This window comes from Corapipo altera, unplaced genomic scaffold, assembly GCF_003945725.1.
Source record: "Corapipo altera isolate COAL_440 unplaced genomic scaffold, ASM394572v1 61411, whole genome shotgun sequence".
In the NCBI taxonomy this organism is placed as follows: Eukaryota; Metazoa; Chordata; class Aves; order Passeriformes; family Pipridae; genus Corapipo; species Corapipo altera.
The window spans coordinates 15,160,706-15,169,508 of record NW_020884875.1 but is presented as its reverse complement, the minus strand read 5'-3'; the positions used below and the strand labels follow the sequence as shown (position 1 = coordinate 15,169,508).

At 38.9% G+C, this 8,803-nt stretch overlaps 1 protein-coding gene across 3 annotated transcripts in view; it reads left to right on the top strand.

Annotated features, from left to right (window-relative positions):
* Positions 1-399: 399 nt before the first annotated feature.
* The window catches only part of RFX3 (regulatory factor X3), a 106,659-nt gene continuing 98,255 nt past the window's right edge, over positions 400-8,803 (top strand). For all 3 annotated transcript variants that reach the window (XM_027634701.1, XM_027634699.1, XM_027634702.1), the window contains exon 1: positions 400-692. The gene's annotated coding sequence lies outside the window, so the exon portion shown is untranslated. The remainder of the gene's footprint in view (positions 693-8,803) is intronic.

Here is an 8,803-nt window from a genome sequence, read left to right as displayed (position 1 = left end):
ACCACCGCCGCCTATCGCCGGCGACCCGTTCCCCCTCCCCTTCGCTCTCCTCCTCCTCCTCCTCCTCCTCTCGCCCCTGGAAGATGGCAGCATGGGCCCGCAGGCGGAGAGCGAGCGTATATGCCTCCGCCATCTTGCGACGGGCGGGACTGCGCCGCCAGGCCCCTCCCGCCAGGCCTCCACCGGAAGTGGCGTCAGCGGCCCCCGCGCGGGCCTCGCGCCGCCGCTACGCTCCCCTCTGCCCTCCCGCCGCACTCCCACGCGCCCACCCCCGCGCGAGCACAGAGCCGGGTGGGCGCGCGCCCCCCGGGCCGGGCGGGAGGGGGGGCACCGCCCATGCCCGCGCGCGCCGGCCGTTACCGCAGACTCCGCCCCTTCCGGGGCGCGCGGCCGCGCCGCCGCCCCCGCCTCCCTCCGTCCGCCTGCCGGTCCCTCCCTCCGCGCCCGCTCTCCCTTTTGTGAGTTATAGCAACCGTTGCCTTGTGAGTCGAGCGCCATAGTCACCGTAGTCCTGGCGACTGTTACCCATCAACAACAGCCGCTCCGCGCCCGCTCCTGCTCCTCCTCCTCCTGCCGCTGCTCCGCACCCCCCGCCTCACCGTCACCCACCACAACAACAACAACAACAACCGCAGCCGCCGCCAGCACCAGCAGCGACAGCGGGAGCGCCGCCGCAGCCCGCCCCGGCACAGGTGAATGCGCTCGGCGGGCGCTCCCCGGCCCTCCCTTCTCCTTCTCTTCCTCCTCGTCCTCCTCCGCGCGGCATCCAGGCCCGGGATGCGCCCTCGCGGCTCTCCCGTGCTCGCGGGGCGCGCGGGGCACCCCCGGCCTCCCCCCCTGTCTCCCCCGGCCCCGGGAGCGAGGCGCGGGGTGGGAGCGGGGTGCGGGCACGGCCGAGGGTGCCGGGGCGGGGAGCGGGGCCGGCCCCGCGCGGGTGAGCGGCAGCACAGGCTGGGCGATGCTGCGGGACCTCTGGGACAATCGCTAGGATGCGGTGGGTGTGCGTCCGGCTCGGGTCTCTCGATCGTACGGGTCGAGAGATGGAGAAATCGGCCGCAGGCGAATGCTGTTGGCTTTAAACCCGAAAAAAAGCCAGCTGAGGTTGGGAGGAAAGATGCAGCCGGAGACGGATCCTGTAGCACAGCAAGAGCAGGGGTTGTTTTTCCCCTTTCACGTACAGGGGCCTTGTTCTGATTTAATGTGACTACTAAATGTTGCAGGTTTTTGTGAACTTGCTGTATCTTTTAAAGATAGTCTCCTACTGTCGATCATATCAGCTTCTCTTTTTTTTTTTTTTTGGTGCTTTCTGTATGAATTTTTTCTTTTATTCATAATTAGTGTTGCTGTTTATTTTAGTGCAGGCTACATTTTCTTTGTATTGTGAAGTGCGTTTTTGTTTATTCATACCCCCACTCATACACACACGGAGTAGCAGGTTGTTTTTTTTCTTATTGCACTCCTTTTGCAGGGAATTGTTTTTTAAATAGTGCTTTCATGCTGCCAGTGTAGTATGGAACTGTGCATGTGTAGGTCTAGTGTATTGCACGAGTTACGTTCATGTGGAGAGAATCCATTTCAGTTTCCTTAAACTCTCCACAATGATGGCAATTCAAGATCCTGACTGCAAGTTTCAGTGCGGAGGATCAAAGAAAGGAGAAAATAAGAAATAGTATTAAAACAAAGTCTCTGTGATTTTGCTATTGCTGTTGTGTTTCAGTAGTGTTTGGAAAAGAGGGAAGAGGCAGCTTTTTACCTCTCGAGATGTAACAGAAATCGTATTATTAATGAGAATGGTTTGCTTTGTATTTTCAATCCAAAATGCTTGTTTTCTTCATCCTTTTTGTGATTGCTTATTAGGATCTAAAGATTTGTGTTGTCAGTAATGTCAAATCATACTGCATTATACTTTTTGAATTCTTTGGATGAACTGAATTTTAGGCATCTTTTATGGCAGTGAAATTTTCTTAACATCTCCATATCTAGTTGCACTCTCCCCTTTGACTTGTCAAATCATGTGTTGTTTTGGCAAGCTTTTTTACTTTTGAAGTGGTAACTTATTTATATAGTAAAATAATTAGAAGAAAATTATATTCTTGTTTTTAATCTAAAACCTACATTTTAATTGTATATGCATGTTTTCCATTTTTTTATCTTTAGAACCCTGTGTAAAATGCAGGATTTCTCATTACAGTTTCAGCTACAAGATGCTTATTTTGTCTCACATTGGAACTACCAACAAATGTGGCAATTTTTTAAAGCGAGTATCGACTACAAAAATCTGCTAAGTAGTTAGTGCATTGTTGATACTAATATTTCTTGAGGTAAGGCACATTAGATCTGTCTTTTCTTTTTAATGTACATTTCATGGGCCTACAATTAGTTAGGAAATAAATTATTTTGACGAATGATCAAAAGTCTTTATGTCATCATTATTTTATTATTTTACTCAAAGATTAAACCACTGCATGCTGATTTTCTAGGTCCTACTGTCAAATATGTTAAAGACATTAATAATTTTTAGTGCGAGTTTTAGGATGGTATCAGTTATATGGCATACTTAAATCTTGATACATTTGTTATTATTTTCTTGGTTCATTGGTTTTTAAATAATTTCTGGCACCTACTGTTGTTGAAAAGAGAGGATGTCAGCTCTGCACCATATCCACCATATCTTTCTTGAACAGTCCTCTTGGAGTGGGACAGAATACTACTTAGGATTGGGTCATTCCCTGGGTATTGAAATCTCTTTGCAGAATATGTATCCAGGCTGCTGGGTAGCAAGGGAAAGTGTGTGTGTGTCTGTGAGACAAACTTTCTGTTTTAACTCTGTGAGGAGGCGTACAGGTCTTAAAAATTATATTAAAAGCACATGATTTTGTCTAAAACCAGCAACCTTTGTAGTACTGTTTAGCTCCATTTTCTTTAGCCAGTGACTGCAATTTGGAAAATAATACTTTAGGTATCTGAGAAAAGTACTGACTCCTTATTATCACTGAGATAGTGTAACGACCACAGATGAGATCCTCATTATGCATTCTGATTCCCTAATGCCCACAGCTAACAAAATAGTTGGTGTTTGTGATGCTAACCAGTGTTTGAAAATCAGTTGGCTTGTGATTATTTTTTTTTTAACACATAGGTTTTCATGACTTATGTGGTGTAACTACCTAATGTTTTTTCAGTGTATCCAAATGAGCCAGTCAGGATTTTACGCTCTGTTGTGTTACTAGTGAGCTAAACCTGCATTGTGCTACTGTGGAGAAACCCTTTCAGTAATGTAGTGTAGGTAAATGAAATGGGAATCAAAGGTGCAATGCCATTAAAGAGTTCAAAGTCACGGTGCTTTATTTGATAATTAGGTTCAGCTTTGTTAGCGCTATCCCATTTCTTGTTCCTGCCTGATAGGGTAGTTTGTTAATCACAAAACTGCCTACAGAAATAAATATTGCAGTTTCTTTCCATTTACTAAACTTTATATTGAGAAGGAAGGCTTTGTCATTGCAGTTCTTTTTAGTGTTCTACCTAGTGTTTCTGATTTTCATGCTTTATTTTGAGAGGCTTTCTTCGCTCTTAAAAAATTCTCTATTAGTTTTATTTTTACCTACAGTCTCCAAAAGCTTACCATCTGCAGGTAAGTGTCAAGAGGAATGCTTAAAAAATGAATAGGCTTTAAAAAATACATCTGACTATTAAAATACTTTTTAAAAATAATTTTCAGTTGAAAAGACATGTTGTGAATGCCTTACAAATACAAACAGAATAAAAAATAAGCTTTCAGTGGAAATGTAATATGCACGTAGTGGGAGTTCCATTTCAAAATCAAACTCCCTGTCAAATGAATGTGTTAGAACAAAAAAGCAGAATGTTTTGAAATTATCAATGAAAATGCTTATTTTTTTATTAAGAATTAGGGCTGAAAAAATTAGTGAGGCTTTTAAAATGAATAGACTAACGTTTAAGAAATTTTTTTCTTTAGTCACAAATTTATTATTTATGTATTTTGCCTACAGTTTGTTGTCAATTGTAACAATACTTCTCTTTTCTCACAGATGCTATTGTACCCATATTTTGGAAATTTAAGGATCAGTGCATACACTGATTTGGCTAAATCTAGTTTGTTAGAGACAGATGGCTGATTTAAACAGGTGTCACTTTCATTTCTTTTGCCTTGTGTTGAGTCTTCCAGAGGTTTACAAAAGAACTGCCTGAAGCAGATGGTGATCTCCACTTCTGTGATTAGCAAAATGTACTTTTGTAAGAGATTATTTTCCTAGTGACTAGGTGTATTTAATAGTTTGTAGGGTCATGTCAGAGTTTGTGTTTTAATAGTTAAAATGTCATATCAGAGTATGAACTGTTCCATGCAGTATAAGCATCATTTTTTAAATTCTTTTCTCATTGGACTTTGAAAAGAGATGATTTGGGTGTGAAATTTAGCAGGTTTTGAGCATGTGGATAGGTATAGTCCTAATAATTGTCATTCTTGCAAGTCCAAGAGCAGATATGTTGCTTGGTGTAACATTTTGTTTCATTAACTTATTTACCTTTTTTTACTTAAATAATATTCCACTTTAGAATATTTTTTAATAAAAATGACCTATTATTAAGAACACAGAGTTAGCTTCAAACTTCTGTCTTTTTTAGAATTTTTTTCTGGCACCCTTCTGTATTAGCACACCTGCAGTTTTCTTTCTCTTAAATTTTTTTTATTCAGCACTTAAAATTTCCTCACTTACAAAAGATTTTAATAAGAAAGCATGAAAAAGAAGTTTGTTTTCTGATAATTCTTTGGCATTTTTGTTTCTAAGGGTTTCCTTTTTCTTTTTTTAATGTTGTCTTTTTTGTAACAATGACTGGTGTTTATTGTTAGTTGTTTTCTTTCAAGTAGATGCACCAGAGGGTGCTATGCTATTTGAAATACAAAACCGAAAGCAAATCCTAAAAATTCTTTCATTGAAATACATTGATAATGCATATGAGATTTGAATAAACCTTACTGAAATTTTCCCACTTTCCTCTGTGCAGTGCAATATAGCAAACTTAATGTGTTGACAATATTATGCTAAAAATCATAGATGATATTGGCTGCTCCATATCTAATTATGTCTCTGTGTGTAGATATACACACACACTTAAAATACAATCTCTGTTCATTGAAAGAGAACAAAGATTTGTATGTAAATTATGTCTTTATCACATATAGCTCAAACAGTGTATACTTATTGAAGTACTGCATGAACTTGCCTGAGAGACGTATGCATTTTGGATGACTTTAATTGTATGTTATATTTTTCATTTATAAGTTCATATTCACATTTTATGTAACTTGTTCATTTATACCTGAACCCTTTTTAAAAAATGCATTGCTGCGTATAGATTTTCTTTCTTTCTTTCTTTTTCACTGCAACTCTTCCTGGAAGAAACTGAGGTTGAACCATACCTGCATACTCCTGAATTGCAAAAGAGACAGGATATTTTTCTCCATCAATCATTAGTTCTGGGAAAGAAAACCACCAACCCCCTACCACTCAAAACAAAACAAACAAACAAACAAACAAAAACCAAACCAAACCCCAAACAGCCCCAACCTCTAGAAATTTACAAGTACCACTATGTTTTATTTTAAAAATTTCTCTGTGGATATAAGGACCTCAGAGATTAGAATTTAGTTGTAGTAACTTCTGTAGTTTAGTAATACCAATTTTTTTATCACATACTGTAAGATTAATAAGGTAATATTGGTTTTTTTATGTGTCATGGATAGTGTAATTTCCCTTTGGAAACATGTGAAAATGTACAGGCTGGAGTTTGGGTAGTACACCTTAAATTGCTTGATTTTTGCACACTACCTTTAGTTGTTTTTCGTGTTCCACAATGGCAAGTTGTTTGGTTTTGGTCCCCTGACTCCAGTTTTAGTGGCCTAAAATCCAGAAGCGGTGGTTAGACTATATGTAAGTTCTGTTTGATAAAGAAATTTCCTGGTTTACAATATAAATTTTAATGAGACTGGGAAGTTTAATTTCTAGCAATTCAGACTTCCTGTGTAAATACCTATCTTATTTCTAATCGGTCTTGTTTAAATTCTTGGATGACATCCATAGCAATGCTCTGAGAATGTCAAATGTATATCAGTAACTGAATTTTAGTATACTTGTAATATTTATGACTTTTATTCATTCATTAAAGAGAGAAAAAAACATATTTAACACTATTTTTACAGGTCATTTCATTCACCCATGACCCGGTACATTGACTGTATCTCAGCTTCTTAGACCATCTCTGATTAAACAATGTATTTAGTTGTTTCATTTTCTTCTTATTGAAGTCTGATTTCTAATAAGGCAAGAGCCATGGATTTAGATTTTGTTCAGGCTTTGGATGCTGCCTCTACAACTAATGACTCAAAGCTGTGTTTACTGTTTGTCTACCAAGTAAATGGATTCTGTCTTCTGTTTTACTACCTCATTATAATTAATCTAACAGTGCTTTCTCTTATATACCACTTCAGGGATGCTTTCTGAGCGCTTAAACTCAGTGTAGTTAAATCACAGAACATCGCAAAGTAGAAACAGAAACAAGCAAATATGTTAAAATGTGTAGTATGTCACTTTGCAGCTGCCATTGAGTCAGATTATTCTATCTCAGTTAAGGTGTTCTGGATTTGTGGTTTTGGGGTTTTTTTGGTTGTGTTTTGTTTTGGTTGGGTTTGTTTGTTGTTTGTTTGGTTTTTATGTGTGGAGGTGTGTGTGGTAACTTTTTTTTTCTGTGCTGTTAACCATACTTCCCTTGCAAAGAATTGGAAATGTGTAATAGGATTCTGAGCCAGAACTGCTTACAAGACAGTTATTAAGGCTATAGAGGCTATTTATTATGCTTCTGTGGAGCTGAAATTCAGAAATACATTTTTGGCTCCAATGACCTAGTTCATGTTTGCTGAATTTTCAGGTGATGCATTGTATATTGTTTCTCTAATAACTTTAGTCTGGTTTTCTCTCCCCACTCCCCTCCCCAAATGTGCCTGAATCTGGGGCGGGGAGAAGGGAGAGCAGTCTTGCTTATGTATCTCCTGTAATCTGACAGTGATATTGGATGTTTACAGGATTTCTGAAGGGTTTACTTGCGCATGGGTTAGATGACCAGGGTTGTCAATTTGAACTTTAGTCTTTTGGTTGTGATCTGTTGCAGATAATCCATAAAGCATTTTAAAACGTTGCTGTTGGACTGTGTAGCTTCATCTAAACAAAACTAGTTTCTATCACCTGAGCTTTTTCTTCCTTGTCTCATGGTAGCATTCTTCATTGCAAACAGCTGAGCGTGAAATTGACAGGCAAGTCTAAGAGAGTTGAACTGCAAAAAGTGACTAGTATTTACTAAGGAGGACTAAGTTCTACTCAGTATTGGTAGGTGAAAGGAAAAATAGCAAAATAACTATAGTTCTCTTGCCATTGGAAGCAGTGATAAAGGTTAGGATTTCTTTCATATGTTAAATGTCTCATAAATATAAAGATTCATTTTTTATTTAACTGCTGCAAAAAGTATTCATGATTGTCTGTCTAAAACCCTAACTTTTTATTCCAATAAGATATGTGCTGTATTCTTACCTCTTTATTGTTCTGTGGCTTGAGAAGAGAGACAACAGAGTTAGAGATTTAATGCAGGAAGAATGTTTCCTCCTTCCCATATTTGCTGATGATATGCATACTGTGGTTCTTCCATTATGTGGCTATACACAAAGGATTATTAATTTGCCTTTCTAGTTAAGGTTTTATATACTGTGTTTATTATTGTGATTCAGTGTTAATTACTTTGTATCTCAGCAAATTTGGAAGATACAGTAAAGAAAAAACTTTACCTTAGAACTACTTGCTTTAATTGAAAACCCATACCTGCTTTTGAAAGTATTTTTTAGAAAAAGTTATTTTATAATCACCGTTTTAAAACCTGTTTTGTTTTATCCACTCTGTGTTAAACCACTTCATCTGAGTTGCAGTTTGCAAAGGAGTTGATAAGTAACTCTTCTACATTCATTGTATTGTTTTCCTGTCAAATTTAGTAAACAGACAGATGTAGAATCTAGTATGTTTTTAGTTCCTCAGAGTTGGTTCTGTGTAATAGTAATAGCAATTCCCTGTGACTTCTAGGAAGATTATTTGTTGGAGTTTTTGAAAGTTGTGGAAGCTCTTCTGTTGTTTTAAGGAGCAAAACATGCTTAGTATTAAACCATAGATTTAACATAATGTAATTATTATTTAATTGTAAATGGAGGTAAGTAGCACAGAAACGTAGATTCCATTCCCTTATTTTGTGGAAATACTTTTGTGCTCAGATACTGGGTTTTGAAGTGAGGCAAGAGTGAATGACTTAAGATAAAAGCACAGCTCTTCATGGTGCTGTCTCTTTTTCAGGTCTTTTCTGACTGATGGTTGTCCTCAGTTGCTCAGGTTTTCTCCAGTTCTGAGACTCTTTTGTACTGTAAGGAGCACAGTCCTGACAGGTGTTGCAAGGGACAATAGTGGGCAGGTAAACATGTAGAGATTTGGTGCACTGAGTCTGTGGTAATGTGGAGATGAAAAAGGCTTAGGATTTTGCAAACCTTGGGCTGGTTTACAAAATTTAGGTTTTGTGAGTGAAGCACCCTTTGTTAGCACACTTTTGTCAAACTGAGGAAACGTTTATTTTTAGTAGACTGAGAATTAGAGTTTGTCCTACAAAGCAATAGCATAAGTTATCATGCTAGTGTTTTAAAAGTTGTGAGTTTATGCTGGTTCAGTTGCATCTGTTTGGTGTGGTGGGTTTTTTAATG